At 39.3% G+C, this 17,901-nt stretch overlaps 1 protein-coding gene and 1 long non-coding RNA gene across 2 annotated transcripts in view; both read left to right on the top strand.

Annotated features, from left to right (window-relative positions):
* Window positions 1-17,901, top strand: part of pde11a (phosphodiesterase 11a) — a 123,555-nt gene that overhangs the window by 14,786 nt on the left and 90,868 nt on the right. The gene's annotated exons all lie outside the window — the stretch shown is intronic.
* Window positions 2,565-14,014, top strand: LOC117524700. The gene is made up of 3 exons (XR_004564831.1): window positions 2,565-2,825; window positions 5,791-5,793; window positions 14,004-14,014. It is a non-coding gene; the product is annotated as an uncharacterized LOC117524700 (long non-coding RNA).

A 17,901-nucleotide genomic window follows, 5' to 3' on the forward strand; every position in this document is an offset into this window, starting at 1 on the left:
GACTTCTGTATGTTCCCAGGGTGAATAAAAAGTCTGCCGGTCACAGAGCTTTTTCCTATCGTGCCCCAGCTCTGTGGAACGATCTGCCGGCACACATTTGGCAGTCGGACACTGTGGAGACCTTTAAATCACGTTTAAAGACTCATTTATTTTCCCTGTTTTATCATTAGTGTTATGATGTGTTTTTAATCTTGTATTCTTTTACTGCTGTCTTTCTTTTATGGTTGTTTTTATTGTGTTTTAAATTTTTAATTGTTTTTTTATGTTGTGAAGCGCCTTGAGACGATTTTGTCGTGAATTGGCGCTATATAAATTAATAAATTTGAATTTGAATTTTTGAATTTGTGTGTGCGCGTGTATGCGCATGCATGTGTATGTGTGTGTGCGTGCATGTGTGTGTGTGTGTGTGTCTGCGTGTGTCTATGTGTATAAGTGTGTGTGTGTGTGTGTGTGTAGGTGTGTGTGCGTGTGTGCGCAGAGTGCAATAGTACCAAATGTATGGAACCAAATTTGCACTCTAAATGGAACCAATTTGCACTCTAAATGCAATGGAACACAAATGGGACAATTAATCCCTGTCACTTGACATACAAGGCATCAATCAAATGACAACAATCCACTCAGCCGTGATATAAAACCCTTTATTTATCCATGTATTTACCTGCAGCAACAAATCAATGCATTTTCATGAGCTTAGATTTGCATTTAGATTAGCCGTGTTGCACCACCATGCTGATACAGTAGCCCAAAAAGGACATTCTCACTCTGCCTTTTCGCATTTTGCTACATGGCTAGAAGATTGAAGAAAAAGAAGAGGAATTGCTGATGATTGTGAATGCGAAGGGAAACAAAATCCGACCAGCTACAGCATAGTGCAATCTTTAACCTCACCACTAGATGACACTAAACTTTACACACTGCAGCTTTAAACAATCACATTTTTGTGATGCTGTAGCTTAACATCTCTTTGGAATGTCACATGGGTCTTTCCTGTTGATCTGATATAAAACCAGGTGTCTGTGCACTAAAATAATTAATCTCTTACAGTCTGTCTTTGATTGAGGATAACTCAATGACCGCTTTGGGATTGCAACTGTGGCAAGTGGAAACAGTTGAAAGTTAACTTTTGATGGGTTGAAGTGTTGTGGAGTGCAGGATGTTAATGTCACAGTCAGATTTTATCACCGTCCTCTTGTTTAAACAAACGAAACAGCTGTTATACTGCAAGACACTGCCACATGAGGATATGGTAATAAATTTAATAATACATTTATTACTACAGAGCTTTCAAAGTCAAAGTGTTGAGCTACAGTTTAAATTCTAAATAATGATAGATAAAAATATGAATGAAACATATACTGTTGACATTTCTTCCTATAGGTTTATGCATCTTGTAGTCACACACTCCGGCATAGGATTTATATCAAATGTTTTCTTTTGCTGAATATTTTCACACAGTGCATGAGACTTTCAGCAGAAAACTTTCTGTTGTTTTGCAAACTGTGTTTCATGTGGGACAGCTAGGTAAATAACAAAGGATGATGCATGCACAGAGTCTGAAATTATTACAGCATTGAAGCATATATAGTATTTTTGATGATGGCAGGGCTGGTCGATATGACCTAAAATTCATATCGTGGTATAAATTGAATCCCTTCATGGTAATGGTATATATTGCGATATAAATTTAAGTGGAAAAATTACAATGAAAATGTTTCTGAATGGATTTTATATAGTCCTTAGCAAAGCCAAATTGATAAAAAATAAATAAATAATACAAAACAAACAAACAAAAATAGGTATAATGAAATTTTGAGAGTATTTATTGTGAAAATCTCAAAACTAAAAATTAAAACTCAGCAGTCTATGGTGCAGAATAGTGCAAAGGAAGACAAACACCATTTGTATAACAGAATACAAATATAAATTGTAAATTTCAAAAACATGAACAAATGTAGCAAAAAAAAACACAGTTATATACAACTATTTACATTAAAATGCAAGGAATGTTTCAGGCATTTTTTTTTTTGTTGTACAACTATGTATACATGTAATAAAATGCCACACAAGTTATATTTGTGCCACTCAGAAAAGCAATTCCTGTCCAAAACAAGACCTCTCTGACTTGTGTTAGACATGTAATTTTGAACATTGGAATGATCAAGCCTAAGCTTCACTAAAAGACCCAGACTTTAGACAAAGTTGAGGCTGCAGCCCGCTGTCTTTACTAATAAATGAATTTAAAAGAGTAGAAAGCATAATAACATACTATGCCAGTATGCCAGCCATACGAAAGGGAAAATAAGTGTGTCTTAAATCCAGACTTGAAAGTCTCTACAGGATCTGACTGTTTTATTGACGCAGGGAGATCATTCCACAGAACAGGGGCACAATAAGAGAAAGCTCTGTGACCCACAGACTTTTTATTCACCCTAGGGACACAAAGTAGTCCTGCACCCTGAGAACACAGAGTCCGGGCCAGTACGTAGGGTTTAATTAGGTTAGCTAAGTAGGGAGGTGCCAGTCCGTGAACAATTTTATAGGCTAGTAGCAGAACCTTTTTCTTCTTCCACCTGCTCCTGCAAAATACAAAAGAAAGAGTAAATATGTCCCTTCTGGGCTACTGTGTCAACATGGCAGTGCAACATGGTGGCCTCCACGTGGTGGGCCACTCCCATGTACATATGAAGGGCTCATTCAAATCTAATAAAAACACATTGGTTCATATTTGCAGGTAATTATACACCTATGAACAAATGGTTATGAATGTTATATTCTGTTTCTGCTAATAAATCCCCAGTAAATCCTACACACTGTAGCTTTAAGTATCAGGACATGGTTACTGTTATAACGGTAGAGCAACAAGAAAAGAAAAGGAGAGAAATGGCTGTCATTTATGTTTATCTGTCCTGAGATAGCCTGTCTTTCATCAGATATATTCCAGGAGGACTGAAACACATTCCCGGCTGATACTGCAGTCATTTTCCATTACGCTCCTTTGTGAATCAACTCAGTCTATAAACAGATCAGTGCGACAAAAACAAAGACACAAATGTTTGACTTAATGCCATCGTCAGAGCGGCATGAGTAGCATGTGCCTACTTCTTTGAATCAATATAGCTGAAAGGCGCTGACAAGCTGATATTAAAGTTTACATAGCCTCGTTCTGTTATTGCAGCTATGCGCCCCGGTAGGGCAGAAAAGATGAAAGATGAAAGAACAAAGCTGGCTGTGCTTTTATTTTTGGTTCCACAGTTTCCAATGATTGTACTTTTTTCTCTTTGTTGTATGTTTTGTCTCTGCTGGAGCTCTACCAGTGTCAAATTAGATCTAAATTCTACCCATTGTTTGCGATAGAGGAAGATACTTTTTTCCCTCCCTTTCCCATATTTTGAGCGCGTTTCACATTGCATTATCATCACCCTACTGCTCGGGATGGCTACGGCTGAATTAGTAATGAAAAGCAATGTTAGAGTCAGACAACACAGTCAGCTCCCTGCATGGCACAGCTGCAGCCAGGCTTTTATGGAAAGACCCTGTAATAAACAAATGCATCACACTTTGCAAAGCCTTAAATGATGCAATAAGATATGCCATTAGCTCAAGATTTCAGTGTACTTTTATTAAAACAAATTCCATTCTCTGCGCAGTGAAAATGCAGAGGATACTTAAATTGCTGTAAAAATCACATTCCCTTGATCGTGTTGTGTTGATACCCTGCAGGATTGAAGTCCATCGGAGACTTTGCGTAATGATTCACCCAACATTTAATTGCATTTTCTCATTATCCTCAAAATATAGCATTTAGAATTGATTTAAGATGATCATCTGAACTCATTCTGCAATATCTACATGTTGCATTATTATTTTTCAGCCGCCATTTCTTTTTTCTCTTTCTAGCAGAGAGGGAATTCACAAGATTTGTCCACTTGGTAAAAGATTGTTTGCTCTTTGGCACCATAATGGATATGGGTGTAATATTCTCAAAAAAAAAAAAAAAAAAAAATAAATAAATAAATAAATAAATAAATAAATAAATAAATAAATAAATAAATAAATAAATAAAAGCAAGCAAGCTGTGTCTGAGGGTTTGACCTCTGGGCTGGACAGAATTCAATATGTACAGCAGCAGCGAGACCAACACTTCCAAATCAAGGGAAGACTAGCAAATTGCAGAAAACATACAGAAAAAACAAACAAATGAAAATTAGGCTACACAAAAAGAACATGGAAGAAATGTCAAAGCGGGTGTGGGGGTTCTTTCACCTTCCTTGTTTGGTTAGGGGATCGAACCAGTGGCCAAAAGAGGCTACATACCAGAAGTTTCAGAAAGAGTCACAAAACAAGAATTTGCAGCTGGAGAAAAATACTGCTGATTCAACTGATCGCCTTTTCACCACCTTGTGCTCAGCAGCAGACCAACTGATGTATCAGTCTTGATCCCCTGCCAGCAAGAAGAAGCAGAACCATGAACGATGCTCCGTTTGTAACACATTGCTGAACAGGGGCACACAAAAGTCCATCTCTAACCAGGGGTCACTGATGCGGTTGTTCCTGCACTCTATTACTTTCATTAGATGAATCTGTCAGAGCTATGTGTTGGGTTTAGGTCAGGAAAGGCATTTAGAAACGTCTCAGCACATAAAATCTGTCAACAATTTGAACTGCTCCCTTTCTTCCATGCATGCACATGGTACAAAGGAATATCAGCAATATTTAGATTTGGCAAAAAGACAGCACTAAATGTGCGGTCTGTGTCACCTGAGGTCACTAATACCTCCGTTGCCATCAGCAGTGAACCACCCTGCGATGTCTGGTGCACCCGACTGTGTTGATGTACAGAAAAAAAAAAAAACAGGTAAAAACTCGGTCAAAGAAACTACAAAGTTGACATTCACAAATAACCTAAAATTTCTTGACTCTATACCACCAACTCGGCGCACAAAATATGCACTACTGGCATTCACCTGGAGACAGTTTCTGAGAAGAATTGCTAAGATCACAGAAGGAAAATGGCACCGGCAATGGAATGATAGAAAAAAGGCATGGATGCGAAATTGGAGTGATTTAGTAGATGCCAACTGAGACTCCAATGTGACTGTCATATACAGGCAACTGCAAGTGGCATCATCCTGGAATTCCCAGGGGACCACTGTGCAAAGACATTTTCAGTGTCTGATTATCTTTAACTCTGATCTGCACAAAGAAAATATTTCCAATTTCATTTATGACCGAGGATAATTCAGCCATTAGGTGCACTGACAGTGCCAGTTTCAAGGCCACATAAATGGGGATGACTGTGCCAGAAAGGATATCCGGTGTGAAACCTGTGCCAAATTATACATGAGGATCATAAATCAGCTTTATGTATTGGATCAGTCAAATCCCAGGTTAGTGGCAGCTCCCATGGTACTGTTATCCAGCAGGGTACTGGTGGAAACTATGTTGCTGTTTTGGTGAAGAAGGAGGAGTTGGGGGAGGTGCGTCAGGAGTAGGAGTGTGGACCTGGGAGTCTGAACATAGAATGTTGGCTCTATGCATGATAAAGGGAGAGAGCTAGCTTATATGATGGAGAGAAGAAAGGTAGACATACTGTGGAGACTAAGTGGAAAGAAGATTGGAGATGGGTTCAAACAGTTCTACTATAGTGTGGATAGGAGGAGAAATGGTGTAGGAGTAATCCTGAAGGAAGAGTGTGAAGGTGGAAAATGAACACGTGATGGCGAATGTCATCAGTGCATATGCCACACAAGTGAGGTGAGAGATAGAGGAGAAAGAGGATTTCTAGAGTGAGTTAGAGGAGGTAGTGGAGAATGCTAGGGCCCCATCACACTCAGCAAGAATGAGCAGGACTCAAGCAGAATCAGGCGGAATGACAAAAAAAAAAAAAAAAAAAAATTGTGCCACGTCCGGGAGGGAATAAGAAATGCGTAAGACTGTCTTCCAAATACTCACAATGTGCTCCAACCTGTCCTGAATAGGGTTGGGTATTGAGAACTGGTTCTTTTCGTGTATCGTTAAGAAATGATTTGGTCCACCGATATATCAATCTGATCTGTTCAAGATGTTTTTAACTGCTTTACTTAGTATCATGTCTCAAACATAAACTTAAAAAAAGAGAAAATGAGCACAAGCTTTTTGTATAATGCAGGTTAAATCCACATTTTCATGAAATAGCATTTGACTGTACATGACTGAGTAACTTTATCAGTGTAATCTGGCCATGTGAAACCTCTGAGGGAGTGATACTGTTTTGTACCATTTTATTTTTGGGTCAAATGTTTGTGCTATCTCTCTGATGCATAACCACAAACTGGAAGGTGTCAATCTACACTTAATTTTTTTTTTTGCCTTGAACCATCATATAAAAAACAAAACTCAGATTACTACCTAGCTATTTTAGATAAAGTAGTATAAATGCTTTGTATTCATTTTGAGTATTGACACCCTTGTGTTTAATATGCAATATTTCAGTTGTATTCATGTTGTTACATTGTTAATAATGAAAGCGTATGATTCAGTTTACAGCAGGGAATCAACTCAAATAGGTTCTAAGCAGAATCACTGCTTTAACATTTCCTTTTTTTGGGTTCTACTTTAAAATACTTGTTCCCACATCAGTTAGAACCAAATTAAATATTGGTTAATAACTTCCCATGTAGGTCTGCGAAACAGCAATACCTATGATGTGGATGTTGAAGAAGAAGAAGAAAAGCTTTTATTGTCATGGTACATACATGGATACAGACAAATTATAAAAATGTCTATTAACATTACTCTCTAGTCTGTCACTAATGCTGCATTCACATGTCAGCGGCAGAAAAATCATCACATCGAACAGAATTTCTGTTGTCTACAGCGGCGGACTGTAGGTGATGCTGTAAGGCACCGTCATTTTTCATCACAAACGACACCGACAAAAAATTTACTTAACTGAAAGATACAGAGCTTTAGTGTTGCACAGCTTTACATTTAAAACAGGAAGCCCTGGCTCTGATGGCAGCATAAAAAGTTAACTGGTTGTAGATTAATTTTGCTCTGTAATATCACACAAATTATTTGTGGTTACCTGATAAAAACCAGGTGACTCTCTGTACATAAATAATCCATCTCTTGCTGTCTACTTTTCCTCCTCGTTAAAGATAAAACAACAACCAGTTTGTCCTTGTTGCTGTCTTAAAAGTTGAACATTTTTAACTTTTGATGACAACTGCTGTCATGGTGAACAGCTGCTGCGCTCACAGCCAGAGGGGGCAGATTTTTACCATCGACCTTTCATTGAAACAATGGAACACCCAGTTTGCCATGTGGCGCTTACAGCCGACATGTGAACACAGCATAATGTTGCAGTTAACAAGCTATTAGGCATATTGTTTTGCTTAAGTGGAGCTAAATACCTTTCCTGAATTATTTCTGGATTTTGGTTCACTTCATCATCACTCACTGATGAAACTTACTGCAGTCAAACAATATCGTGTTTTTTTTTGTTTGAATTCGTTTTTATTCATGGAACCGGTTCAAGTGAACATGAACCTGTTCATGTTTAGTTTACGAGGTCTGTTAGAAAAGTATCCGACCTTTTATTTTTTTCAAAAACCTGATGGATTTGAATCACGTGTGTTTGCATGAGCCAACTTTGAACCTTTGTGCGCATGCGTGAATTTTTTTCATGTCTGTCGATTGCGTCATTTGCTGGTAAGCAGCCTTTGTGTGCGGACGGGTGGTAGTCTCTCGTCGGATTTTCTTTGCAAGGAAAATGGCAGAACAACTGGAGCAGCGCGACTGCATCAAATTTTGCCAGAAACTGGGCGACGGCCAGGTGGAAACCATTCGGATTATTCAGATGGCTTTCGGTGACGATCCTATGGGCATCACACAGATTAAGGAGCGGTACAACCGGTTTAAAGACATCTGCAAACGGTCTCACAGGACATGTTTGTAACATGCCCACCTCTTCCACAATTTCTCGGATAGTCACCCGACTGAAAAGCCACCGAAAGCCGTCTGAATCTTCCGAATGGTGGAAGAGGTGGGCATCATTTTCGGAGTCCAGCATGTCCTGTGAGAATTCAACACAGAGGCGCTTTTGCTCCGTTAGCAGCTTCGTGCCGAAGCATCGCATGAATTTCGCTGCAACTCTTTTCATGGCCAAATCTTCTGTCACAGTAGAATGTGCTGAAAAGTGCTGATGTCCACCTCTTCCGCAATTTCTTGGATAGTCACACGACGGTCCCGCAATCACCACAGCGTTCACTTTGGAAATGATCTTGTCATTTCAGCATGTTGATGGCTGACCAGAGCGCGGCGCGCTCTCCACCATTGTGCGGACGTCTTTAAACCGGTTGTACCGCTCCTTAATCTGTGTGATGCCCAAAGGATCATCACCGAAAGCCGTCTGAATAATCCGAATGGTTTCCACCTGGCTGTCGCCCAGTTTCTGGCAAAATTTGATGCAGTCGCGCTGCTCCAGTTGTTCCGCCATTTTCCTTGCAAAGAAAATCCGACGAGAGACGCCACCCATCCTCACACAAAGGCTGCTTACAAATAAATGACGCAATCGACAGGCGTGAAAAAATTCATGCATGCGCACGAAGGTTCAAGGTTGGCTCATACAAGCACACGTGATTCAAATCCATCAGGTTTTTGAAAAAAATAAAAAGGTCGGATACTTTTCTAACAGACCTCGTATATTACTCTCTCCTTCTCTCCTTCTCTCTCTGTGGGTGTGTGTGTGTCAGAGAGACACACACACTCGTCAGGTTCGTCTCGGTTTGTGAAATACGTGCATCCGGAAAGTATTCACAGCACTTCATTTTTTCCACATTTTGTTATGTTACAGTCTTATTCCAAATGGATGAAATTTATTTTTTTTTTTCCTCAAAAGTCTACACACAATACCCCATAATCACAATGTGAATTTTTTTTTTTTTAGATTTTTGCAAATCATTTTTCCTCATAACAAACTGTGGAAACAGTGAATACTTTCTGAAACTGAGACTGCTTTATTTACATAACCATGCACATGTTTTCCAGTGAAGATGTTCACATTAGAGCCTATAAAATGACACTAAGTGGAACATAGAATCATGTCAGTCTGAGATCATCACGGTCAGATTTTGGAACGACGTAATATCGTAGCATCCATTCGTGCCACTTGTTTGCCCCAGTATATAGCCATCAGTGTCACAGTAAGACACTGTGCTGTATTTTTCTGATTGCCTACATTCAGTCAAGTTGACATCGGAGTGATGAACCGTGCTGCACTTGGGCTGCCACGGAGCAGCTCCTTGGGGAGAATCAGAGTAACTGCCCTCTTTGGGCTTGAACTGATGATTGTTATTGGAGGAAAGGGGTGCAACCATTCAGCAAAATGATCTTCTCCTTCAGATAATTTACCCCTTTTTTCCCTGCAATGGAGGACTTTGGTCATTCACCATTTGTTGTGGTTTTAAGGACTGGCTATACAGGCTGAAGAAACCTGAAGAATCTGTGTCAGTTTTCCCCAAATGCACTGATTCCTGGAACATTATGACAGATAAGCAGTGGAAATGACAGAAAACAAACAAACAAACAAATAAAGAAATAATACCCAATCAGTTGTATTATTCTACAGTAGGATGAGGTGTTGGGCTACAAATATGTAGACCCGGGTTCAGTTCCAAATCATGATACTAGTCGGTCTGTTACATCCAGCTGTAAACGTGATCCAGTCTTGCCTGTGCAAATAACATGTCATTCTGATGGGGGCAATCGTAGACTCTCATTTGCATCATGGTACAGAATCCATATAAAAGCACAGGCACCAATGATCCTCTGGGCTATTATAGGACTTACTACTACACGTGCAAGTAGGAGTTGGGCTACTAATACGTAGACTTGAGTAGAATACCTGGTCACACTACCTGTCTGTGTCCTTGGACAAGACAATTCATCTGCAGTGCCCCACTGCACCCAGCTGTAAATGGTATCAGCTTTGGCTGGGAAACAACCCATGATGGACTGGCATCCCACCCAGGGAGAGTCTTGACTCTAATCTATTTCATGCTGTCCAAGGGTTAAGCACAGGCACTAATAGGCATCAGTGCATAGACAAGACTTACTTCTACAACACTGTTACATTTTATACAGCATTTAATAGATGCATAATATGCTTCAGAACCACACAGTTGTGTTTTAAAATAGACCACAACTCATTGTCACTTATTATGGTTGCTTAGGCTGGAGTCCAAGTCTACTTCCTGCATGTGTGAGTGCACTGAGAGGCCATCAGTCACATATAAATCACCAACCTTTGTTCAAAAATGACTGTGGCAAAATAGTTTGAGACAGACTTTTTAAAGACAATTTTAGTTTGATTCATTTTCATATTGCCCTCAATGGAGTTGAAACGGGCGATTTTAAGTTCAAATCTCTAATAATACTGATCACCCTTGTTTTTCCAAAAGATATCAAGCTCCATGGCTTTGAATTTGAATTTTATAGCTTTGACAGAGAAAAATAGTGAATATGCTGGGTTAAAGCATCCTATATATGCAGCTTGATTTAGAAGAGAAAGCCTATAAATAGGGCACAATGTAGGCTATTGGGGGGGTCACAACTGGAGACGTCATCAATTACCAGCAATTCATTCTCTGGATTTGTCACCACAGATTCATGGTCATAAAATTTTCACAGTGTTGCTCTATCCTCCATTATTACAGCATGAAAACTTCAAACTGGACTCACAGGACACTGCTGTCCTCATGACACGGCTTGACTGACTGTTACTTGAAGCTCTTGGGGATATAGAAATTATGGTTAACTCCCAGGCTAAGGTTCTGTTATCCAATTTATTGGGCTCACTCAACACTGCTAAAGGGATACTGTAGAAAAAACAAGCCCTTCAAAGTCCTCTGCAGCATCACAGTCAGCGAGCTGCCTCAGTAGCAATTAAAAAGCAAGTCTTATTCATTTTCCCCATGATGTGTCAACGGTCCCCGTGTAGATATTCATATTCTTGCCTGTTGCATTATAAAATTTGTTGGTGTGCATGAATATTTGATGTCACCATTAAATAAATGCTGCAATCATTGCTAAGTGTGTTTGCAAAAATTACTACACACTTGGCTGACAAGCTGCAAGAGAACCTGTACAACAAGTATTTTATCTTACCACACCTGATCAAGTTTTAAAGCCATTTTCATTCATGTGCTTGCAAGAGAAAAAGTGTTCTGCTGTGTAATTTTCCTTGGCTTCCCTCCTGGAATTCCAGCTGTGGAACATGAAGTCACTGAGGTCAGAGGAACTAACTGTCCCGAAGGACTTGGTGGTTTGTTTTTATTATTATACCACTCTTTACTGGTCAGTCCTCAGGTCTCCAGGCAAATACTTCTTGTGTTTAATACAACTTTGTATAATGGTCAGCCTGACAGAATGTAATTAGGGTGAGCTGCACTTGTCTCCAGTTTGCTTCCTACAAGCAGATCCAGAGTCAGATCCCCAAAGTCTCGCTTGCTAATGAATCTGCTCCTGCAGGGGCGACTGATGGTCACAGCTTTTCTGGAAGATCATTAATATTAAAGAATTCCATAGGACAACTTAAACAGCATTACATACAAGCTTATTGCTCAGCATCATCTGTTTTGTTGTGCCTGAAAACAAATGCATAAATAATTTAGCCATTTGCAATAAGTGAATGAAGCACACGAAGTTAATTTAATCATTAGCATGACAGAAAAATATTTCATGTAACGTTATTATTAGAACTGCTTGTAATTGCCTCTGCCAAGAGGTTCAGATTTCACCCGGGTCTGTCAGTTGGTTTGTCAGCAGGATCTCTCAAAAATTAATCAATTCATTTTCATGAAAATTGCTAAAAAAAAAAAAAAAACTGAGTGGGACCATGAATAGAAAACCTTTAAATATATAGTTGGGGAAAAGGGCGAGAACAAGAATTTATTAAACGCAACAGTTCACCTGTCATATAAAGTCATATTAACACACTTAATTGAGAGTCAAAACTAATTAAAAAGATACAGTTCTTTGGATGAGTCTAAGAAAAAAGAGGGAAAACCTATCATGTCAATTTTTTTAGTCAAAAAAGAGAAAAAGAATGAATCAGTTATTACTCTTTTGTGGGGTTGTGGCTCAGCCGTTCTTAGGTACAAGGATCAGGGGCTCTGAAGAAAACATGTTGGAACCCACTGTTTTAAACCGTATAAATGGGTAGTGATAATGGATGAATGCTTTTTAAAACATGAATCTCTGTGAAAAATACTCAGTCTGGCTTGGAAACACAATGTGGACCCAGCAGAGAAGCTGCAGAAATGTAAAATATTTTCATAAAATTCTAAGTTAAGGTGCATTATTCAAAGTAATTTTCACAGTGTAAAAATGCTGGTTCACTCCCAACACACACATGCCATAAAATTTTGATAGAGTCAGATAAAGTGGTAGATATTAAAGACAAGTTTTGATATTAGTGATAAACCAAAAATAAAGTGAAATAAGAGGTAAATCCTGTCCTGGAGTTGATATCATGATATTTTTAGAAAATTTGCATGAAGAGAAGGATTCAAGAAATTTTTAATACCATCATGATTTTAGTCGTGTTGGACCTTGATAACCCCAATAAAAAATGTTTGTGTGTCATTTGTTAAAATCATATGTTTTCAGCCTCACATAACTGTTATTTAATTCTGACTGATCCTGTCCTATTGCTCTTGGTTTCCATAGCTACCATGAAATATTCTTTGCACACTTTACTGGAATTAACTGAGCAACTTCACACACTCACACACAAGATGTGTTCATTCTTCATGAAGCCGTTGGTGTGCCAGCATTGTTTAAATTGATCGTGTCCTCTTCAAACGCCTATGACCAGGAACTACAACCTGGAGAAATTGAAGAATGGGAGAAACAACAATTTAATGTTCACATTTAGTGGAGAATCGTGCTACCTAAAGGAAATGGCTTTGATCCTACCGGTGTTGTATGCTGTCGGCTGTGTAGCTTTTCTGTTTTTCTACCGTTTCCAAAATGTTCCCAAATTTACACTTGCGCAACCTGATCTCACGCCAGTTCAAGATGGCATCACGACAAGTGATTTAATCTATTAGTTTGTGATACCGTCACAAAATGTATTACATTTTCATGACGGCATCACAAAATTATTTTGTGATTTTATCACAAAATTTGGAGTTATGCGGGTGGCAGGGGGCATGGGGGTTATGACTTGGGTTCGAGTTATGGTTATTAGAGCCCGACCGATATATCGGCCGGCCGATATTATCAGCCGATATAAGCCCTTTTCAAAGTACTCACTATCGGCCGAAATTTTGCCGATAGAACGCCGATAATTTCTCAGTTACTGAAATGTTTGTGTCGGCAATGTAAAATGTCCTTGCGCCGTTTTTCCAGTAGATGGAGCTCTGGCTCCATTCAACTGAGAGCTGCTTACACCCCTGCTTAAATGTGTTCATCACCGGCCCCCGTAGTTCGCCATCACACTGCACAAAAACTGACAAAAGCATACAAGTAAGTTTATAAGGATGTAGTTTGTAATAACGTTGCCATTACCTTCACCCCACATTTCTCCCGTTTCAGTTCAACTCAGTTTGATTAACTCAGTTTATGTAGTAATGTGTCAAATGTGCTTCATTGCCTCGGTCACGCTTTTTATTAAGCCTCACGTGATATGGCAAAGATTGTTTTCAGTAGTGATATCTTACTAGCTTGCCCGTTTGACTAGCCCCCTAACTGCTCCAATTGCATTTTTTGAACTTGAAAATTCTTCTCTGTTATAAAGTTAATCAATATGAGGAGAAAGGTTCAGCTTTTAGCTCATACCTTTTTTGTTAAGAGTCCAAAAAAGAACTTTTATTCATTAAAAAAATATATATCGGCTGATTTATCGGCTATCGGCAAATCAGCCAATTTATCGATTATCTGCATTTTTTTCATCCAAATATCGTTATCGGCATCGGCCTCAAAAAAATCCATATCGGTCAGGCTCTAATGGTTAGGGTTAAAGACAGTGAACTAAACTTGACCATATCATGAAAATGAGATGCATTTTGTGACAGTATCATGAAAAAAGTGCAAGAATGAGCTGACCTATGAATTCACTACATATATGTTGTAGGCCAGGGGCAGGGGTGCTGAAAATGGAGAATAAGGAGAAGGATTCTAGTGATGCATGATTGACAGTGGCCCAGAGAGGCCCCTAATACAGTTATAATACTGACAAAATAATATAGGGGGTGTCCTAGTAAGATTTCTTTTCCTGGGCCTCAAAATCCCTGGCAGCGCCACTGGCCAGAGGTGTCAAACTCATTTTGGTTCAGGGGCCACATACAGCCAAAGCAGTGCAATCATAACATAATTACCTATAAATAATAATAAGTCCATGCTTTTCCCCCCTTTGTTTTCATACAAAGAAGCACAAGTACATTAGAAAATCTTCATATTTAATGAAATATCCTTTTACAAACCATATCAACATATGAACAACCTCAGATTTAAGACAAGTGTTTGCACAAATACAAACAAAACTATAAGTCAAAGGTATCTGGAACTGAAAAATACAGTATTGCACTTTAAAATGTATGGCATTGCAGGAACAAGAGGATTCCACTAAACCAAAGTCTTTTGTAGTGAAGCTGTTGAGTTACATTAAATGGAACATTTTTTAACTATTTCTACAGCAAGAATTCATTTTCACAGAACTAAATGCAACTGAAGCAGGAGTTTAAAGGAGAAAGTCGTGTCTAGACTTCATCAACATCAGGTGTCATGTCCTGACAAGCAGCCGATCTCAGAATGTCATATAAGTGCTTGTGTTTGAGCCTCGAGCGCAATTTTGTTTTATTGATGTTCATTACTGAGAAAACCTGCTCACCAAGGTAGGTTGTCCCAAATATACACAAACATTTTGCAGCCAAGGCTGTAATTTGGGGTAGCCTGGCAAGAGATACTGATAAAAATGTGTCCAAGCCCACTGAGGCAAACTTATCCTTCAAATCTGCATCACACTGCAAATCAGTTATCTCTAGTTGGACGTCGACAGGCGCATCAGAAGCTTTGAATGTGCAAATTCTATCTCATATTCACCAAAAATGTGAAACCATTTCTCAAACTCAAACAGCAATCCTGCAATCTTTATACTGTTTCATGTCAGCATTAATGCCTCTTTGCACGTACCTCTCTTAGGCAAGGGGAATGTGCAGGGTCACCACTTGCCAGCTGTGTCTCCAACAAAGTCAGCTTCAACTTGAATGCACATATGCGGTCATAAAACCGTGTGACATCTTTTTTGCAACCTTGCAACATTTTGTTCAGAATATTCAGGTGCTCTGTAATATTCACCAGAAATGCAAGGTCCTGCAGCCATTCCTGCTTGAAATTCCATCACTGGCTTTCCTTTTTCTCTGTGTATTGTCCGATTTCCTCATGTAGATCAAAGAAACGCCTCAGCACAGCACCTCTGCTCAGTCATATTATCTCAGTGTGTTATGGCAGGGTATCAGTAACGTGATTGTCACTGAGAAGGCAATCAAACCTACGATGATTCTGGCCTCTGGCTCGGATGAAATTAACAGTTCCGACAACCACCTCCATGACGTGATCCATTTTTACCAGCTTGTAACACAACGCCTTCTGGTTGAAATGTCCAGAAAGGATCTCCTCCATTAGCGGCGTGTACTTTCTCTTTGAATTTTGTCACAACACCTGCTTTTCTTTTGATTATTGATGACACGCTGTCGATAGCCAGGCTGATGGCGCAGGACCAGTCCACTCCGCCTCTGTACAGCGCATCAACCACAGAGCCGAAAATGTCTTCAGCTGTTGTGGTGTCACTCATAGGCACCAATTCAAGGAACTTCTCAGTGATGGTCAATGTCTCATCAACTCCACGAATAAATATGGCCAGTTGAGCAACGTCTGTAATGTCGGTGCTGCTCTCATCAGCTGCAACAGAAAATGCAAGAAATGACTTGACTTTGTGTTTCAGCTGTCTGTCTAAATCTGCAGACAGTTCCGATATCCTCTCTGTCATTGTATTCCTTGTCAGACTAATAGAGAATGCTTGTCGCTTCTCAAGACACCCGAGTTCTGCAGCCTTCATCATGCATCTTTTAACAAACTCACTGTTGGAATACGGCTTTGATGCTAATGCTATTTCATTGGCAGTTAGGTAGGCACTTAGAATGTGCTTGAAAAGCCCTAATGCCCTAATATATATCTGTGGTGCAAATTTGGTGAGAAGACATAATCCATCAAAGCCTATAAAAAGTGTAATCTTGATCCAGAATCCAGATCTGGATCCAGACTACCTCCACAATTTAATGGGGTCTTCCATGGCCTAATATCTGTCTGTGGTGAAAATTTTTTCAAAATCTCTGCAGTAGTTTTAACGTAATAATGCTAACAGACAGAAAGACAAATAAATAAATAAACCCCAATGATTTTATTACGCCATTGGTGCAAGGGCACAATTTAGAACTAGAAATTGGGGGGGACAAAGTGCGAGGCCCGCAGGGCCGAAGCTCATAGGCCGGGGGTCTGGGGGCTGCTTTAGGCCCCCAGAAGCCAACGGTTTCTAGATAAGCTCAGACGCATTTTGAGCATCCAGAACAGTAATTTTAATGTTTTGAGAAGACCATAAAGTGGACACCATTTGACTTATGCAGTTTGAAACTGTGAATATAAGTACTTTATTCTGAGAATAGCCAGCATTGATTTTATTAACATCCTGGTGTAAATAAGGTATCACCACATGTGTCAAACTCAAAACAATGATAGGTTGAGTTTTCATTAAAAAACAACTGCAACGTGGTAAAATGTATTCATAAATATGAAAGAACAGGGTCTTAATAATTATTAACTATTGCATACTGTATTTTTTTCCTCAAGATTTGCTTTTGCATAAGTTTAAAAAAACAACAGATCATAAGTTTAGGATAAATTACTTATGAATTTAATTTTCGAAGTGGCACTAATGACAGCACTCATAATGAACATAATTTCGCTTGCATAGACTGATTTTGGAGATCAAGCAATAATTGCAGATGGGCTTTCTGAGGTCCCAGATAGCTTTTCTGATTTATTTTTCTAACTTTCAGAATTTAGTAAATTAGCATATGGTCCATTGATACTTATGTGTAGACACTAGTCCCTAGAGGCAACTATTTTTGGTTTCAAATCTGGGCAAATGCAGTCCCAGAAAATTCTGAATGTGACAAACAAGAAAGAGGTGTTGTAAACAAGTCAATGCTGCTAAAAATACAAACTTGCAGAAACAAAGATACTATTCTGACATGGTTTTGCACATAAGACTGACATGGTTTGCACATAAGACTGGCATAGCATGTTTCAAGTACACACATATATGTCAGAAGGTGGGGGGGGAGCATACCATATTCTGTCCCCCCTGGTTGAAAAGGTGGGGGGGACATGTCCCCCCTATCCCCCACCAAATTGCGCCCATGCATTGGTGGACGTAATAATTTGAGTTAGCATTTCAGTTTAAACCCTAGAATTAACAGTGTAATGTGCATATTGTTTAACTTGTGTAAATGTTGTCTTGATGTTCTTCTTATTGCTTATTCATTCATTAGACATTTGGAACTAACAGGCACTTCCTTTTTCATATTACAGCGATAATGTTTTTAAAGCAGTAGCAACAGCCTAAAGCAGTCTTTGGAATCTCCTGCAAAAACTATGTTTGTGGGATCCAGATCCCACAGTTGAGAGTCTGCATTAGATTCTCCATCCATTTTTTATACCCACTTACTCCAACTAAGGGTCACAGGGCGTGAGGCGGGGTACACCCTTAACAGGACACCAGTCTGTCGCAGGGCCACATATAGACAAACAAACATTCACACTCGCACGCACACCTACATTAAGGTTAGGTGGATT

The sequence above is a fragment of the Thalassophryne amazonica genome, chromosome 14 (assembly GCF_902500255.1).
Source record: "Thalassophryne amazonica chromosome 14, fThaAma1.1, whole genome shotgun sequence".
NCBI lineage: Eukaryota > Metazoa > Chordata > Actinopteri > Batrachoidiformes > Batrachoididae > Thalassophryne > Thalassophryne amazonica.